This window comes from Tachypleus tridentatus, chromosome 10 (genome assembly GCF_004210375.1).
Source record: "Tachypleus tridentatus isolate NWPU-2018 chromosome 10, ASM421037v1, whole genome shotgun sequence".
Taxonomy (NCBI): domain Eukaryota; kingdom Metazoa; phylum Arthropoda; class Merostomata; order Xiphosura; family Limulidae; genus Tachypleus; species Tachypleus tridentatus.
In genome coordinates, this window is record NC_134834.1 from 84,118,507 (window position 1) to 84,139,694 (window position 21,188).

Sequence of the window (21,188 nt, forward strand, 5' to 3'; positions counted from 1 at the left end):
TATATATATGTATATAAATTCGTGTGGATTAACAGTAAAATTCTAATCTAACTTTCATTTGAATACAAATGAGAAAATTTCGTTACGTGTTTACCGATTAACGCTTCAGTATGGTCTTAAACTTTTGAACAACTAGTATTTAGGCTAATTTCATAATGTTCACATTTTCCCTATTAAATGCTAAAAAATATTTTTATTTTCTCATTTTCGTCTTTCGAAGCTTTACTCAAATAAGGGGTTGAATCTAACAACGTAAAATGTGTCTTTTTTTCTTTGTGTTTATTGGCCTTAAGTGTGTGTGTGTGTGTTTTTCGTATAGTAAAGACACAAGGGGCTATCTGCTCAGTCCACCGAAGGGAATCGAACGCCTGATTTAAGCGTTGTAAATCCTGAGACATACCGCTGTACTAGCGGGGGGCTTATTGGCCTTAAGATTTTGGCCAGCAGTGTATATTACTTTCCATAACAACTTATTACCAAATAATCACTAACTTATTTACCTTTACCTCTAAGGTATCATTGATGCGTAGGTGTCAGTTAATTCGCACTGAAGTACTAATTAATAGTAATCTTGCTTACTTTATCCTGAACTAGAGAATAGAATCTCCATTCATTTTCCAAGATTACCTTCTTGAGGAATATAACTAGAACTGTCTCAATACAGAAGTTTATTCAGTTACAAAATTGTCCAATTTATTTCGTTTGCGAAACTTAATCAATCTGATGTAGATAGGACTATATACTAGACCTTAGATAAAATTATTGTTGGATTTTGTAGACAGCTAATAGCGCTCTCTGTCATACTATTTACTGTCAATTTTATCTTAATTTAATATTTTAAGCATAAACTTCGCTATTTTCAATTGAAGATGATAAACTGTTAGTTTTGTTTCATAATAATTACCACAATTATAGTCTTTCTAAATGTAATTTTAACTTATACAATAGCGGAAAATTGTAAAATGGCAATCGTACTTATTATGTCTTTGCCCAGTGCATTTATAAAACAAACAAACTTTACGCCTTCAACTTTGATCCTTGTGTTCTTTGAAATATGGTCAGCCTTAAACTGACCATTTGTTTATTGTTTCAACATTATGCGCCAACTTATTGAAAGGCTCTCTTCGCAATGCCATCCTTATTGTTTGTTTTTGAATTTCGCGCAAAGCTACCCGATGGCTAAATACGCTAGCCGTCCCTAATTTAGCAGTGTAAGACTAGAGAGAAGGTCACTAGTCATCACCATCCACCGCCAGCTCTTGGGCTACTCTTTTACCAACTAATAGTGGGAATGACCCTCACATTATAACACCTCCATGGCTGAAAGGGCAGGTATGTTTGGTGCGACAGAGATTCGAGTCCGCAATCCTCAGATTTTCGAATATTTTCTCTTATAACATTTACCTATTTTCTGTTCTTTGCTTCAATATTTGTATAATGTTTATTTCTTCCCACTTAAATGTGGAAAAGTGGTGGGTATTTGTTTGTTTGAAATTAAACTCAAGGCTGCACAATGGGCTATCTGTGCTCTGGCCTCCTCGGGTATCAAAACAAGGTTTCTAGTATTACAAGTCCGCAGACATACTGCTGTGCCACTGGAGGGCAGCAACGGGTGAGTAATATTTTATAATATAGCAAAAATAACTTGCATTAAAGTTACTCACTTTTAATATGAAGATTGTCAGTATTAAAGACATAATAGTAGTTCACTCTATTGTAACATTTTTTGCATGTCTCAGCTTGAAAAGGCAAATAACTTGTGTAGTTGTTTTTTATCTTTTCTGTTCATGGACTCGATACTGAAGTCTTTCTCAGAAAGCATTTTGGTTTCTCAAAAATGGGCATTATACGTAGAACTTTTACTGTTGTTGTTTGTTTTCTTAGAAGTGGTTAGCAGCGCAGTATAACATCACAGTCTCCATGTTTAGTGGAAGCTAGCAAGCAGACCATAGTCTTACATGTTACAAATATGTTAAATATTCAAGATTATAGAAATTATTTGATTGGACTATAGAATAACATAACAAACATAATTAATTTCGTGATGTATTAAAAATAATAAGTCCAAAACAATTGCATTCATTATACGTATAAGGTAATATAATAACAAAGTGTACTGTTAACTGACTTGTCAGAAAATCTAGTTTTTAAAATTGCTGAAACAGTATTTTATCAAGTACAAAGTAACTTTTGTTCGGAAATAAAATCAGTGATATTCAGCTATATATACGCTAGTAAAACAACAAAAAACTATAGAAATGTGAGTGAATCTAATTCTAGTAAGTATGACGTCAATCTGGGTTAAAAATGCAATAACAGAATATCTCGTCTATACTTTTTGGCGAATAAAACGCCATAAAAATTCGTGGAAATCGATTTTCAGTCGGTATGACGTCATTTTTGGCATAATGACGTCATTTTCCTTTTCACTTGATAATGTTTGGAAGTTATGGGAGTTTGTGCACACCTACCATACTTCGTTATTTTGAGACAAGCCAGTCATGAGTTATACGCCTTTTCCTATTTTACGTACCTATAAACACAACACCACAAAAATAAAATGCCATACCATAAGCAGTAACCATCACAGGCTTGTAAAGTAAAACATAACATTCATATGCACTAACTAGAAATAGCTTAAACATCTCTTCTCTAATATATAATTACTAAGAAAAACGTACCAACAAAAACGAATCAATATTTAGTTTAATGAAACTTGTATTTTGAATAAAGAAAACGATAAAATCGTTTTTATTATTTCATACGGACAGTGATCAACGTGAAGGTTCTTCAACCAGGAAAAGATGAAATTACTGAATAACTGCAGTCTTTGAAGTATACAGAAAATGTAAACAGATACTGAATGTATTTTGCTTTCATGATGTCCATAGATGTATACATAACACTTGTTTTAGGGCGTTATACTACTACATCCGCAGCTGTATATAGATGCAGGTTTAAAGGGCGGCACGAATGTAAAGAATATAGAAACAACTTGGATAATACTGTTATCAGCACGAGCAGATATCAGTAAACGCAATAATTGAAAGTATGCTTTAAAATAGTTTTCTCTTAGAAAAACAAGTATTATGGCAAGAATGGCAGGAACATACGAAGACGAACTTTTGGCAAAATAGGAGTCATTTTCAGCTAACCTAACTTTATTTTTCTAACAGGACGATTGGATTACATTCAGATGTAGTGTAAGCAATTAATTTCAGAAGGTTTGAGGGAATGATTGTTACATATTTGAATGATAAGGAATGATTTTGCTATTTTTATTTTCATTTTAAAGTTTACTTTTGTGGATAGGATGGCTTAGAGGGACCAACGGACCTCTTCTTGTCCTAAGCTTATGTGTAAACAAAAGAAAATAAAAACACTTCGTTTTCAATTTTGCTTCACTAAAATTAGCTTAATAAAACTTCATTCACTGCTTATTTTATCTACTCATATTTACTAACGACAAGTTTACTGACTAAAGAGTGAAGTGTAAAAAGGGAACCTCCAGAAATTGCTTTTCAACAGAATGTTAAACGACCAGATTTATTTCTTAATCCTCCTTGTGTCAAACGAACCATGTTTAGCGAAAAATACTACATACAATAACATACATTACAACAATATTTAGAGTAGCTTGTAAATACAGTAAGTTATATTTTACGATTCAAGAAATAGAACATGAATTTGACACATTAGCTATATAGTAATATTCTTGAGGTGAACTGTGATTAGCTTATAATTTTGTTGCACAAGAGGTTGTTCCAATCAATCCATACCTACGAGTTAATTCCGCACATCTGTGCTGTCTTGCATACGTAACAGCTTTTTGACACAATCTTTTACGAGCTTACTTAGAATGGTAAAATAGGCATTTTAATTTTTAAATAACTTTTGAACATTTAACGTATTTTTATCTAAAATGTCTCTCAGAAACAAGGTTATGGTGGTTACTTTCAGAATCACGAAATATTTATTTAGAAATCATAGTTATGGAATTATAGCTCGGCATGGCCAGGTGGGTTAAGGCGGTAGACTCGTAATCTGAGGGCCCCCTTCATCCTTACTGTAGTTTTACTCATTTCTATTTTATTCAAGCCTTCTTCATCCTTACTGTAGTTTTACTCATTGCTATTTAATTCAAACCTTCTTCATCCTGGCCCGGCATGGCCAAGTGTGTTAAGGCGTTCGACTCGTAATTCAAGGGTCGCGGGTTCGAATCCCGTTCATACCAAACATGCTCGCCCTTTTAGCCGTGGGGACGTTATAATATGACGGTCAATCTCACTATTCGTTGGTAAAAGAGTAGCCCAAGAGTTGGCGGTGGTTGATGATGACTAGCTGCCTTCCCTCTAGTCTTACACTGCTAAATTAGGGACGGCTAGCGCAGATAGCCCTCGAATAGCTTTGTGCGAAAATTCAAAACAAACATTCTTCATCCTTACTGTAGTTTTACTCATTTCCATTTAATTCAAGCCTTCTTCATCCTTACTATAGTTTTATTAATTTTTATTTTAATTAATTATTCTTCTTTCTTACTATACAAACATTTTATGTTTGTACATTTTGATAAGTATTTAGTTCGGATAATTTGTTTTGTTAAAAAGTGGTATTTTAACTTTTTATTATAATTATCTGTAAAATTTCACCTTTTATGTCACGAATCTAGTATAAAATAACAGAAAAGAGAAAAACGAAAAGAATTGTAGGTTTAGCTGCATATATATATTTATTGTAGGTTTAGCTGTATATATATATATTACTTGTAGGTTTAGCTGTATATGTATATATATATATTAATTTGGATTTTAATTCATCTTTCTCCTTCCTTACTATAATTTTTTGAAGTTTTGATATTATTTAATCTTTCTCCTTAAAAGAGATATAATTTAGCTTTTGTGAATTTTGAATAATCTAGTTACGTATATTCTAAATGTTTTAAATATTTTGTTAATTTTAAATGACCTAGTTACTTATATTCTAAACATTTTATATATTTTGTTAATTCCGAATAACCTAGTTACTTATATTTTAAACATTTTAAATATTTTGTTAATTTCAAATAACCTAGTTACTTATATTTTAAACATTTTAAATATTTTGTTAATTCGAAATAACCTAGTTACTTATATTTTAAACGTTTTAAATATTTTGTTAATTTCAAATAACCTAATTACTTATATTCTAAACGTTTTAAATATTTTGTTAATTCCAAATAACCTAGTTACTTATATTTAAACGTTTTAAATATTTCGTTAATTCCAAGTAACCTAGTTCGTCGTTTTATCACCATTTAACAACGAATATATCTAAACGAACAGTTCTAGTGTAGACTCTCTGAACTGATTATCTGAGTTCAAACCTGTTGAGGGAGAAACGTCAACGCTGTTACCGATTTTAAAATAATTGATTATTTTGTTATTTCTCCGAAATAAGTAACAACTTTATCGATTAAGAAGATAAATATCACACTAGGCTTGTATGTAAAATAATTTCCCCCAAATCTCGACCTCATCCGATTTAATAATATCTGGATGTGTTATTGAAAGTTATTTTTCTTTATGCTCCATACATTATAAGTAATATTAAAGCCTGGTGGTTCAGAAATATAAACCGACGTACTGTTTTCATTTCATAATATTTTTTTCCTGACGTTTTATGTGTTATCAACGTTTGATAGTCCTTTTCGCATAAACTTGTGTCTCTAAAAGAAATGTTCAGATGTTGGCCTTGCATATTGATATTGTATATTTCACACAAGATGATTAATATTTAGACGATTCTTTATACGAGGGTCTAAAACCTACCAAAAGATGTCTTCGCAAGAACAAGCGTTATTGATTTTTATTTACCAAACTATCACCTTACTGTTTTACTTTAGATCAGTTCAATTAAATTTTATGACTGTATTTTATTATTTAAAGTAATTTATGTACTTTTAAAAACTTCGAAACGAGAATTTATTTGTGTGAGTTAAATTCACTGCTACATATTTTCTTTCTCTAATTCTTAACATTTTGTTCTGATTTATATGTTTTTGATAATTGCTTCATAATACTTTTCACAAGAAAAACTGTGTCGAAGAAAGTAAATATCTAAGTACTACTTAGAACTTTGTCAAAAAATATTTTATTCAGTGTCTTTAAAGTTCGTTTTTAAATAGTTCCGTATACACATATTGCTGTTTTAAAACACTTTCAATTGAAATTATGATCACTAAAATGTTATTCATTGTAGCTACATAGTATGATGATATACTTGTCAAAATATGTAGGATGAGAATAGGAAGAAAAGTAAGTGAATATTTTATAGCTTCTGTGCTGGATGGTTAGTAAAAATGATCGTAGAGTAGGTATTTTAAAACTTTTCACTAGGTGGTTAATAAAGATAATCGTGAACTAGGTATTTTAAAATGTGTTCACAGGGTGGTGGTGGTTAATAAAGATTATCCTGAATCAGATATTTTAAAGTGTCTTCACATGGTGGTGGTCATTAAAGATGATTTTGAATTAGGTATTTTAAAATGTCTTTATAGGGTGGTGGTCAAAAAAGATGATCTTGGATCAGGTATTGTGAAATGTCTTCATAGGGTGGTGGCCAATAAAAATGATTTTGAATTAAGCATTTTAAATCTCTGCATTGAATAGTCAGTTAATATGATCCTAAATTAGGAATTTTAAAACTTCTGTAAGTGCTAAATGGCAATAAAAATCATCAACTAGACGATCCATGTACTGTATGATTCCAAATAGAAGATCTTCAATAGGATATTTTCGAACTACTGTAACGATTAGATGGTTAATAAATATAGTTTTACACTATGTGCTATGAATCTTGTGTATGAATTAAGGGTTAGAAATGAGAGATCATAAGTTAGCGTTTTCAATTCACGTAAACATGAGATGGCCGATAAAAATGCTTTAAACGTAAAACTCCAATCAGAACTGGATGTTTGTAAAAAGAAGATTTTCAATTCACATTTTAAACTACTGCATTAGTTAGTTGACATATAAAGACAATATTACATTGCATATAATTGATTTCCTCTACTTTATTGGTGGTTATGGAAGGAGATTCTCAATTAGCCATTGCAGATCACTACAATAGTTAAAGACCAATATATTAGTATGAAATAGTAGTTTTTTTAAGTAGAATTTTAAAACAGTACAATAATTGATTAGTCGATAAAGATAATCTTAAACTACTTATTATAGAAATTCTATAATAACTGATTGATTATAAAAGACGATCCACCATTAACATTTGTAATAGATGAATGTCATTATGAACTTTTTCTTGTTGCTAGATTGTTAGAAAAAAAGATGATCCTCAACAAGTATTTTTAAACTACAGTAATTGTTAGATGGTCAATAAAGATAGTATTAAACTTGGTATTATGAAGTATCGAATGGTTATAAAAAGTAAATCCCAGTCAAGCATTTTCTAACCACTGTATTTTTTGTATAGCCAATAACATTATTCTGATCTAGGTATTGTGAACGTTTTGTAAGTAATGAACCAGATTCTGAAAGGTCACTAAAGATGATTTTAAACTTGAGATTAGAAATCACTTGCAATTACGGAATGGTTAGAAAAAAGACGTTTCTCAACTGGTATATTTAAACCTCTGTAAGAGATGGATGACCAGTAAAGATAATCTTAGATTAGTTTGATAATAACAAGTTTAAGAACTGGATGGTCAAAAAATCCCCTTAACTAGCATTTTCAAACTACTTTAAATTTGTTTTGAAAGTAAGAATAATATTGAACTAGGTCGTATAAATCTTCTGCAAGTACTAGATGGTTATAAGTAGAAGAATCTCAATTGGCTTATTCATTTACTGCAAGTATTGGATGGTTAATAAAGATAATCTTGAAGAAGGAAGTATGAATCTTCTGTAAGTATTAGATGGTTAGAAAAGGGTCATAATTAACTAGCATTTACAACCACTGTAATGGTTGGATGTTCAATCAATACAACTATAAACTAGATGTTATGTAACTTTTGTAAATACCTGATGATCAGAAAATGTAAGATCCTTAGCTAGCATTTTCAAACTACTAGACCCTCCCAGCGGCACAGCGGTATGTCTACTGACTCACACTACTAAAAACCGTGGTGGGCCGAACAGAGATAGCCCATTATAGCTTTGTGATTAATTCCAAATAACACTATGTAACACAAATTTTGTTCCTGGATAGTATGTGTTAGTTCTTAATTGCTTATGTTGTAAAAGTACAGAAAATAGCCATTATTCCCTTCAAACTTTGCTTTTTGTGACCTGGATAATGAAATTTAGAAATTAACCTATTTTCTATGTAAAAACGGACAAATTTGCACATTTCCATTTACATAATGTCTGAATAAAACAACATATGAATCAAGATTTACATGTATTTATACTAAAGTTATACAAAAATGTTTAGAAGTGAGTAGTTTTCCGAGTTTTACATCTGTAATGTAAATCACTTTTGCGCATCAGCCCCCTTATATAGTCTCCTATCATGTTTTCGTTATACGCTCTCAGGTCAAGAAAGCAAAAGTTTGAAGAGAAAAATAGTTCTTTTCCATTTACTTTAGGCATAAACAATTGGAGATAACACTTTCTGCCTAGGAACACGAAAAAGTTAAAAATTTGTTACATAGTTTATTATGCCTAGGAACACGAAAAAGTTAAAAATTTGTTACATAGTTTAATCAATAAACAATTAAAACCACTGTAATGGTTGGATGACCAATAAAGATAACCTTGAACTAGGTAATATGATGTTGCTGTATGATAAAGGAGATCTGTTTGTTTGTTTTTTTGAATTTCGCACAAAGCTACTCGAGAGCTATCTGTGCTAGCCGTCCCTAATTTAGCAGTGTAAGACTAGAGGAAAGGCAGCTAGTCATCACCACCCACCGCCAACTCTTGGGCTACTCTTTTACCAACGAATAGTGGGATTGACCGTCACATTATAACGCCCCCACGGCTGAAGTGGCGAGCATGTTTTTTGGCGCGACGGGGATACGAACCCGCGACCCTCGGATTACGAGTCGCACGCCTTAACACGCCTGGCCATGTCGGGCCTAAAGGAGGTATTAAAGTAATTTTACTTAACATTACTTGATACTTTTGGAAAAAAACATATGTCATCATCTTAGGATGGACATGTCTAATTACTAGAACTTTGTGTATTTTAATCTTTATTCATTTATACACTTTCGAGTTTCGTAAACTGGCTTTTTAATTTTTTTATATTTTCTCTTTGCAAAGGTTGGGGCGAAATATTTTCGTATTAATAGTCCACAAAGGTCTTCAATTATTCTTTAGACATTAATCCTATTTCATAAATAGTATTCAGTGAGATGATATTAATAAATAACCTTCTTTGACTCTATTGGATCTTACAATTATTACTTTCAAATTCAAGGTTTTACAACTAGATTAATTTGCTTGTTAACGTCATTGAGTCATTCAAACAAGAACGTTTTTTAACGAATCTTCGCAATTTATATTTTATTGCTATTGAACCATTCGACGATTTTATTACCATTTAACAATAAATATATCTAAACGGTCAGTTATAGTGTAGGCTCTTGGAAGAAATTATCTGAGCTCAAATCTGTTGAAGCAAAAATCTAAACGTTGTTACTGACTTTAAAATGTTTTTTTATTATTTGATTTTTTCTTCAAAATAAATATAAAAAACAATATCGATTCAGAAGATTAATATTACCCTAACCTTAAAAATAATCGTAGTAATGTAGTAAACTCATGTGCAAAAGAAATTCTCAAAAGCTTCGACCTCATTCGGTTTGATAACATCTGGATTTGTTATTGAAAGTGAATATTTTCTTTGTCTTATTTCTTCTCTTTCTAAGCCATCGGGTTTTAACGTTACTAGCAAGTTTAGTCGATTGTCAACTATATAATTTGTTATTCGTTACTGGTCTGTTTGAAAATACACCTCATAAGTCTTTAATTTTAAATCCTTGAATTGACGCATTTGGTAAAATAATTTAATGTTCATTGTTAGTAAAACTATGTTGAGAAACTATTGGCCAACTTTATTTTCAGTTTCAAAGGCCAAGACTTTATAACGATTTTGCAAGTCGTCTTATTGATCGAAAAAGATATAGAAAGATCACTATAAAAAAGAAGTTTTTTTTTTGTGGTCATGTTGCAGTCAAGGATTTCCTGGTTTTGGGTTTTGTACATACGACCATAGTAGTTTCTAGGAACCAACCGCATGCAAACATCAATCTCTACATGTGTTTTCAGCCATTATTCTATAGCGAAGAAAACACCTGTTTTTCTTTTATATTTTCGTATCTTACGATGTGCAGATGTAAGTTTTTATTTTATTAACTGTTTAAAATCATTACTAACTTTCTAAAAAAATGATGAGAGACCATTTTTGAATTCCTATGCTAAGTTAAAATCGATTAGTGAAATGATTTGATTAGGAATATTTAAATTTCGGACCAAAATAAAAAAGTACAAAAATGACTGAATTCTTTTGGAACAAATTATTCTCTGTCCATCCATTATTGCTTCCCAGTGGCACAGCGGTATGTCTGCGGACTTATGGTGCTAGAAAATGGGTTTCGATACCTATGATGGGCAGAGCTTTGTGCTTAACACGAAAACAGACAAACCATCTTTTCTTATGGATATCGTAAAATAAAAATAGATAGTTTTTGAGGGGTGGTGTTAATTACTAAGTTACTTGGGAGAGTGGTGAATTAACCATTTATATCATTTAAGCTTCCATAAGTGAGGGGCACTGATATTTTAGCTTCTATTAAAGCCACATTTATACGATTCAGAATATCAAAGAGGGTACAGCAATAAAACAAAACAAAAACTAATAAGAACCTGCCTATATGCTATCTAAAATGTAATGGCATTAAATAATTGATCTGTTTCTTTCTTGGTGACGAACATATACGTATACAAATCAGCTAAGGATTCATATGTCAGGAAAACTCTGATTTTAACCTGTAGGTGGACAAAATAAATTTATTTATACGTGAGCTCTGAATTTTTCCAAAAAATGAATTTTGTTTGGAATCCGTAAGAACAACAATAATAAAATTCTATTGTTGGAAAACGATTAAGATATCACTGATAAAAGTAAACTTGAACATGTGACTAGCCACCACGAATAACAGTTATCAATCCTTAACTTCAATACTTTGTTACAAAATATCTAAAGTAGTGAATGAAATAGAGTTTTAGGCCTAAGTGTGAAAGATGCGCTTAAGTGCAAACGTTTCGTTCTTTAGTTACACTACTATTAGTTAGCCAATTAAAAGTTTTAAATTGAAAATAACCAAGTAAAACTAGTATTTTAAAAACCATATTTTACTTGTCATGCACAAATACTAAGGAATCTTATTATTGAAATAGCTGTAGTCTCCGTACACTGAACGGAAAATATGTAAATTCATCATCAATGGAGGGTTGCCTTAGGACATGGAAAGTCGCTTCTCTTATATGTGATTGTTAAAAACGCAGAAACGCCCGTTAAAACCGAAGAACGCAAAATGTGAAACTGTTAACAGGAGATGAAGTAGTGGGAGAAAACGCAAATAAAAACCAGAAAACGCAAAATGCAAAACTGAACATTTGTACTTGCATTGACTTGATGAACCTCCATACCGATTTTGATGAAGATCCACCCATAACCTGCGAAGTAGTTACATGGACATACAACAAACAGTACTGTTATATTTACACAGATAACTCGGAGACCAAAATAATAGTGTGAATCCATTTCATTAAAGTGATTCCAGAACTCATTGACTGATCTAGATTGAGAGAAAGGAACTGCAGCTGATAGCGTCACAGCCGGAAAAATAGCTTTTTCAAATACTTTCGAAGAATCCGCCATTTTTCAAGTTGGCAACTAGTGTGGCGAGTACTAGTTTAAAAAAGAAACATAACGGTTTTCCATGCCTTATAAACGTGAATTTTACAAATTCAGAAATATGTAGCTAACACTTATGCTTCAACAATTATTTGTAAATGTTTCGTATTTCAAACCAGAAATTCTTGCTTATATAGCTAGGACTAACCAAAGAGGACTTTAACTACGCTCCATGTTCGTACTGTCAAACGCCACGATACCCGTGACGGGGTGGGGAGAGCACAGAGCCCATTGTGTAGCTTTGTGCTTAATTCTAAACAAACAAACACAACAAATATCTTATAATTAGCTATTTGTGGTTTACGATCTGGTAAAAAGATATTGGTGGGAAATTTACTAACAAAATGATTGTTACAAATGACACATTTGCAAGCGATCAAACAACATCTGGATTTTATAGGTTGTGGGCATTGTCTGTGGTTTAAAGGCGAGAGTATTTGTTGAAATTTAAATTAAATAAACATATTTAAAAAACAATAAGAATGTATTTTTGAGAATTTTTAAAATCAATCTTTTTCACCTCTTTCTGACAACAACCCACACGAACCACGGAACAGATGATTTTCTGACAAAGTTCTTTTGCTATCTGTTATTAGTTATTCCATGGGAATACCTCTCGTGAACAATTAAAAATTCCTGTCTCAAGTAGTCGAAAAAGTTACTTCTTGTAGATCACACATTAAGGTATTGCATTGTTGCTTTCTGTTCATACATTTCTTATATACATTTAGATCCAGGATTGGGTTTTGTTCTATGTTTGCTGGACTGTGAATGTATGAATTCATAGACCTTGACCTATTGCCATAAAACCTGTATGAATTATAAGAATGGTGGTCAGATCCCACTGTTTAGTCCCCACTGAACGACGGTAAGTCTACGGATTTATAACGCTAAAATCAGTGATTCGATTACCCTCTGTAGAAAATTGAGATAGCCCTAGGTGGCTTTGCTATAAGAAAAAACCACAAACAAACAAAAGAAAACACCCCCTGTTTGGGTTGATGGTGGGTGCTGTTGATTAGCTATCTTATCTTTAGTCTGTCAGCTCCAAACTTATGGACTTGTGTGAGTTTGTGTGAATATACGAAACAAACAAGCACATAGGCCCTGGAACAAATACAAAAAATCCGACTGGTTATTTGACGGATTATATATTTTTTTTAGTATGCTTCTCTTTATATTTGTTTACTAAAATATTGTGTATTTTTGTTTAATATGTATTATAACCTAAAATTACGGTGCTCTTTACACATGTGTCATAATTTGACATTTCTGTTTAACACATGTTCACAAGATGAAATTACTAGTCGAATATTAAGGAAAACGTTAGTTAAGATTACATTGTTCATTGTATATCTAAATGAAAATAACACAAGCTGAAAACATATTTTGCTAACAGGTATCTCAAATAAAAGGCCACCTAGTGACACAGCAGTATGTCTGCGGATTTATATTAATAGAAACCGAGTTTCGATACTCGTGGTGAGAGGAGCACAGTTGGTTCATTGTGTAGCTTTGTGCTCAACTTCAACTAGTCATCTCAATTATACGGTTATACAGAGTTTAATATCTATGATGGAAACGTTTCACCACGTCAACCATTAAGGTTTAAACTTCACAAGCTGTTTCCTATTAAATATGTGGATAACAAGTTTAATCCGTATCAAAGGTGGATTAAAGGGAAACAAAACAGGTCCATGGCTCCCTCTTTGCTCTCTATTTTGTTATGTTACTGCATAACACTCACTATTCATATCATAGAAATATAACAAGAAGGATCAACTGTAATAAGTTATCAATATACGATTAAATATGTTTATCAGCTTAAGCTAGACTTGTGCTGCAATCAACTGCTTGTTATTTGTGTTCATTTTAGTTTAGCTGGTGTGATATCCAGAATTAGTAGAAAGAAAAGATAAATTTACGGACATCATCACTGGCCGAGTGAGTTGTCATGGTGTCACGTGACTGTTCTATAGGTGTCTTTGGCATTTCGGTAATTTTTTTCAGTTTGGAAATTCAAATAACTGGCTCTAGAAACGAGGGTCATTCTACTATTTTTATAAACAGAAATAAAAAGTATAGAAAATGTAAATTAACCTGTTTAATAAACAATCATTGACTCAGCTGCATTTGTTTAAGTGAAATGGGAAAATATTTAAGGAGAGAGGAGACACTTCAATTTCTTCGTACTTGGAAATACGTATAAAGAACATGAAACATTAAGGAATATCGAACAGATGTCGCTGGTTTGCTGGTTCTTTCAGTGAAGTATTTGGACATTTTTTGTTTAGAAAGTGAAATTTTAAATGAAGCAATTTCGACCTTTAGAGTTCAGGTACAACTGGAAGGTTATCTGTTTGGAATTACTTTATGAACCTGCACCACATGTGATGTCTTATAATGTAATGTAACTTTGACCAATAGTGAAGTGGTGAGAAAGAAAATTTTATGAATACGAGTAATCATATCGAAACTCTAGTCTATTAGTTCCAAGTTAATGACTGGTAGCGTAGAGAATATTTGTGCAGCTAGTTATCACCACCCACCGCCAACTCTTGGGCTACTCTTTTATCAACAAATAGTGGGATTGATTGTCACATTATAATACCCCCACGGCTGAAAGGGCGAGTATATTTGGTGTGACAGGGATTCAAACTCGCGACTCTCAGATTACAAGTCGAATGCGTTAACCACCTGGCTATGCCAGGCCTAAATAAGTTTGGTCTTATTGTGACGTAATATAAAAAAAAACTATTGATCATTAATATTTAAATACTTTCTCAAAAACGTTTGTTTCTAGATCTTTTGCCTAAACTTACATTAGTGCTACTTGCACATAGTTAACCCTAACATTAAACTGAGAGATTAAAGAGAAGGTGGCCAACCAACAACACTTACCGTCAACTTTTGGGTTACTCTTTTCAGACGAAAAAAGTAGATTTGACAGTCACTTATAGTGTACCCACTGTTACGTTACAAAATGCAAAGCGGGTTTGTGCAGCAATGAGAAGCGAACAATGAAATGCATTCTTGTATTGAAATACCGGTTACTATAACCATTATGTAAGTTCGGATCCGTAAAGTCATTATTACTGTTAATAATTAGTATTGCATTGTGTTGAAGTGAAGCTCATGTCTATAGGGTGGCCCGTAAGTCCCCACCCATCCATATGTTATTATGTTATATTCAATTACGCATGCATTATAAATTTGTTTCTTTTTTTTTTTTCAAAGAAATATGGCCGATGTAAGCCCATTTACACTTGAAGAGCGTATTGTGACAAGTACGTGGGTACATGAGCGCTAGAATACTGGTGACAGCACACAGATACATTGGATACATAAGATATATGGATGGATAGGGACTTACGGACCACCCTGTAGTTTGTTCTAGTGAGCGTTAGAGCAACTACAATAAAATTATAAGTATATTTAAAAAAAATATTTTGAGGAATTTATACAAGGATAAGTCTTCAAATTAAACGTTGTATCCAAATATGACTCTTCCGAATTCACTGTTATCGTACAACAAATAAAATCCATAGTTACTGATATATTGTTTAAGTTCGTTCTAGCTATCACGTTACATGCATTTATGTGTTATACACAATTGTAATGCTTTACTGTGGCAAATATCTTGTATTTATTAGATGACTATTAAATAACTTGACTTTACAAATATAATAAAATATGATGCTCATTGACATCAAAGTGTCTTTCTGCTTTACCCATTTTCCTGTTTTAAAACTAGAAATAGATAAACATAACTGAAATGAGGAAGCAAATACTTTAGATATATTATTATTTATTTATTTGTCCAACATTATTTTTGAGTATCCAACACAATTGTCCTGCCATGACCTTTCTAAAACTCGCACACCAGTAGATCATAAACGCGTAAATTCTTTCTATTTAATGCATATCTTTTTATATATTAATAATTTCAGTTAGAGTTTCAATATATATATTTTATTGATTAATTTGAATTCAGTACAAAGCTACACGATGAGCTAGCTGTCTGCGCTCTGCCCAACACATACCGCTATGCCACTGAAGAGCTATATTTTTAAATAGTGTATTTTACATGTATTAAAACTTTGTTGATATTGGTGTCTAGACCGAATTCGATCTATATTTATATAATTATTTATTTATAATAGTGTAACATTGAGCGTTATTATACCAACTAGCGTTTGTGTTATAGTACTTTTTGTAGTTTGAATAAAATATTCCTATTATATATTTTCTATAAAGCATTAATGACGTATGTTATATACACATACATGTGTATGTATACCTCTTGCATAATTGACCAACTTTTCTTTTCACGAATGTGGCTTGCATCCTATTTTTTTGTTTTGTTTTGCGCAAAATGTCTTCAGTTTAATCGCACGAAAGTTTTATGTGAATAAACTAGAAATGTATATGTGTATACACATATTCGCAATAGCATGTTATACTAATACAGTGAAAGGTGAAAAAACATGTTGCATACTTCGTGAAAAAAGACAGATATGTAAGTATACCGAGGAGTAAATCCATGATAAGCTGACGTTTTCTTGAAATTGTTTTATATAAAAATAACAACTGTATAATAACACAATGTGAGATTCATAAATATTTAACATAATATACGCTTGCGCTTTGTGTATTAACTGCGTCTTCAAGTATATATCGTGTTTAGGGATATTGTGTAATGACACAAATATCATATATTTATACAGAAATTTCAAGAACATTGCGGAATTTCTTACTTCTTGTGAAAGATAGATAGGGCTTCACTTTTATTATTATTTTTAATGATTTTTTAAATGTTTCCGAACTAATAATACTTCCTATCCCATTACAGAGGGCGCTCGCGCGCTTAACGGTAGTAAGCCTACCAAGCTAAAATCCGGGGTTCGATTATCCGCACTGGCCGCAGTGGATAGTTCAATATACTTGGTATGTGTGTTGGTGTTAGTTTTAGGTCAAACTCCCTGTATCTACAGTGGGGAACTGAACCTCGGGTTTTAGCGCTGTAAATCCGTAGACTTACCATTGTCCCACCGGTGGACAGTCCAACGTAATTTTGCTATAAAATAACAAACAAACACTTATAACAGGTAAATATAAACAGCTTCAAGGTAGACACGACGTAAAAATCAATAAACTTAAATTATTGTGTAACTTTATCAATGTGAGTATACTGCTGAATTCTACAGTTATTTAACCTGTTTTACATCAAACGAACAGTTTAACAACAAAGATTGAAACGAAGCTTGAGTTATGGTCATCTGTCGTATCTCATCATTATATTGAAATTCATTGCCCGACGGGAATCGAACCCCTTATTTTAGCGTTGTAAACTTACCTCTCTATTAGCAGGGAACCAGTGCAATGGTGATAATCCTTCAAATATATATATCATATTTATGTTTATAGCTCCAAGTATTACAATATTTAAGATATGCACAATTAACGTTAAAACTGATAAAATGTGATAACAGGTTTTATACTGCTTTAGTCAGGGTCATGAGTTCGAATACCCTTTCCCTTCGCCGAACATATTCGTCAGCCACGGTGCCGTCTGGACTGACGAAGCGGATGGAATACTTCTGGCTTACAAAAAAAAACACAACAAGAACAGTCGACCTTAATGCCAACTAGTTTGATTTTTTACCCTTTTAAATTTAGTAAAGTTAATTAATTAATTGAAGACAAATATTTAGTATTCTAGCATGTTAATTAACGATCAACCACGTTTATCGAGTCTATGATTTTTTAGAAAGCGATTATATTTCATTTGATACAGTATTAACTGGGTCAATGGTAAATTTGCGGAATTACAGCACTAAAATCCTGGGTTCGATTTCTCTCAGATAGCTCAATGTGTAGATTTATTTTAAAATACATGCATAGCGTACTAGAATAATCTTATAAACAGCGAAATGACCAGATTTACTAACTATCTTGCTCATCATGGCCAAGTGGGTTGGGCGCTCGACTCGTAACCTGAGGGTCACGGGTTCGAATCCTCGTCACACCAAATATGTTCGCCGTGGAGCCGTTATAATATTATGGTAAATCCAACTGTTCGTTGGTAAAAGAATAGCTCAAGGGTTGGTGGTGGGTGGTGATGACTAGTGCCTTCCTTCTAGTCTTACTCTGCTAAATTAAGGATGGCTAGCGCAGGTAGCCCTCTACAGCTTTGTGTAAAATGAAAACAAACAAACTAACTCATTATTGTGAAACTTCTAATATCCACTTTTCGCTTTTTCAGCACGCACACGCTGAGCCCGAAGACAAAATGAAGTTTTGCTCACCAATTTATTCTTTTCTTGTCTTATAAGGAACAACTGCTTATGTTTATGTCTCTGATGCAAATTATTTGTTCATCATTCCAAAATAATGAAGATTTTTATCTATTCTGATTTTCTGGATTTGCAAAGCAGCCTTCATTTTGTCTTTATGTATGCGTTATTTTGTTTCCATACAAACGTCAATTAACATCCACAGTTCACCTAAACGTCATTTCCAATCACTTATTTACTCTATTTTGATTCTGATAGATAATGTCCCACCTCGTTTACTGTTCCGTATTGCTTGAACATACTTTAGACCTCAAGCCGTTTACGCATTTCTGAAAGAATTTGAAGGTCGCAGTCGTTCTATAATCATCTGTTGATATCTGTGAACAAAGTTCGGAGCAAGATCCTAGACGAACGAGGTACAGCCGAGAAAGACAGCTTCTGACATCTTGTTGAGCTTATATCCGGGCTGGTATCATGGTGAAAGAGGGCCTTATATCAAATTAGTCGGGGTTATTTATAAAATGGTGTAGCAACATGAAACAAAAATGTAGTTATCTGTTGTTACATATCCCTTATACAGAGATATCGAACTAAAAAAAGAAAGGAATGTGTGTTTTCTTGTAGCATAGCCACATGTAGCTATCTGCTGAGCCCATCGAGGGGAATCTTTATTTTAGTGTTGTAAATTCGTAGACTTACCAGGGGGCTAAAAAAATAAAGGAACAGGCGTGTATGACAATAAGTGATTGCCCATTTAAATCATGGCTCCAAAGTGGTACAGCGGTATATCTGTGGAGTTACAACCCTAGAAACCGGCTTTCGATACTTCTGGCTGGCGGGCAGAGATGACCCCTTGTAGAGCTTTGTGCTTATCTTCAAACAATTTAAATCATATTTGATATTTTTTTACAAATAAAATTATACTAGTATCAGGTTATAACTGGTTGCGTTAAAAAGGGAGGGAAATAAGCGAATATTAGTATAGGACATAGCTGAACGTAATCACTTTTTCATATTGATTTGCAGAGCGAATATTCACATTCTTAAAAGCTGCTCAACTAGTTTTATTGAAGGTTTTGAGCTAGCTGTGTCTAGGTTCTGCAGATTGTTAGCCCAATCATTTGTAGAACATTTAACGGCAAATGTCTTCCACATGAATTGAGTTATGGCCATACTTTGTCTATAGAGGTCACGGGCTCTTCTCCCTCACTTCTGTTGGGGTCTTCATAAAAAAAAAAGGTAGAAAAAAGTGAACAATAAAATAACAGAATTCTCACTCAAACATAGTAGAAACTGAACAATAAAAACATTGTAATCTTACTCAGCCACATTAAAAACTGAAGAATAAAAACGCTGTAATCTTACTTAGCCACATTAGAAACTGAAGAATAAAAACGCTGTAATCTTACTTAGCCACAATAGAAACTGAAGAATAAAAACATCGTAATCTTACTCAGCCACAATAGAAACCGAACAATGAAAACATCGTAATCTTACTCAACCACAATAGAAATTAAACGTTTTACTAGCTAACTTAAATTATTATTATGCTTTTTATTCCTATATATGGATCTTGATTAACGCGAATGTGTGTAATTGGTTCTTTATAGAAAAGTCCCCTAGCAGACAGCAGCATATCTGTGAACTCACACAGCTAGAAATCGGGTTTCGATACTCGTGGTGGGTAGAGTACGAATAACTTACTGTGTAGCTTTGTGCTTTATTTTAAAGAAGCAAACAAACTTAACAGAGAAAATATTTTGAAGTCAATATTTATCCAAAAAGTATTAAGAATATTAACGACATATTTTTTTTATTTTTAAAACAACAAATATTTCGTTTGTTTATTTTACGTCATTGATTTTACTTGAATAATAATAAATATGCCTCTACACTGCATAAAACAGGGATTAATCGGCATTTTCAATATTCTAACAATGACAAAGCAAATCTCCTGATCCTCCGCTGGTACATTGCTAAGTCTACGGATTTACAATCCTAAGATCACGGGTTCGAGTCTCCTAGGTGAATTCAGCAGATAGCCTGATGTGGGTTTTCTATACGAAAAATACCCAAACTTACTGGAAAGTCCATAGAAATTCTGAGTTCTTTGCATCCAAAACAAGAGTCAGATTTAAGTCGTGCCACCTGATATACAAATCGCAGTAGTAGATAAAAATGAAGAAAACACAATGTGTTTCTTTATAGCAGCTTGAATAAGCCAAAGTGAAAAGTTCCAGATTCACAGAAAAATATATTATGCCTACAACAAGGATATGAGACAGCTGCATGATGGGATATAAATAGGCAACTAGAGGTTGGCAAAATATAATAAGTTATTTTTGAGTGATTAGATGTCTCACAAAGAATGGGTTGCAGGATGAAAATTCACTTTAAGAATACCATTACAGCTGGCCTTGGGTTTGAACAGAGTAAAATGACTGGTACTTGATAATATGGTCTAGAAGCCACCTATGAACCTCAGATTACTAAATGAATCAACAGTTCATGTAGTAACTGATAGATGAGTCAGAAGGAATAGGTCAGAAACAAACTTTATTATGTTAACCTTTATACCAGATGACCAATGGCCGAGTTTCTCTAACCCACGTAAAACACACAAAACTTAACAGAATATGTTTTTAGTGGTGTCTAAAACATGTAGGTTAGTCAAACGACCTCTGGTTGATCGTCTTGTTTACAGACGAACCACATTTTACACTAGAGGCAGATAGGTGACGTGCACGAACTTGGATCCGGGACCTGATCAAACCCAAATTTCATGGAGAAAATCATACATACAGAATACGATGGTAGAATTTTCGTCCAGACAGTTTCTGTGGTCATACTGACCTTTACATGTTATATCATGGTATCACGGCGTACAGATGAAACTTTACCCCGTTACTCTTGCCATAGGCCAGTCAGACCTTTATTTTAATGGATGATAACGCACGCCCCATTGTATTAAAA

General features: G+C 32.7%; 1 long non-coding RNA gene across 1 annotated transcript in view; it reads right to left on the reverse strand.

Annotated features, from left to right (window-relative positions):
- Positions 1-9,728: 9,728 nt before the first annotated feature.
- Positions 9,729-21,188, reverse strand: part of LOC143229754 (uncharacterized) — a 118,549-nt gene continuing 107,089 nt past the window's right edge. The window contains exon 3 of the long non-coding RNA XR_013016045.1: positions 9,729-19,437. This is a non-coding gene — a long non-coding RNA (uncharacterized LOC143229754). The remainder of the gene's footprint in view (positions 19,438-21,188) is intronic.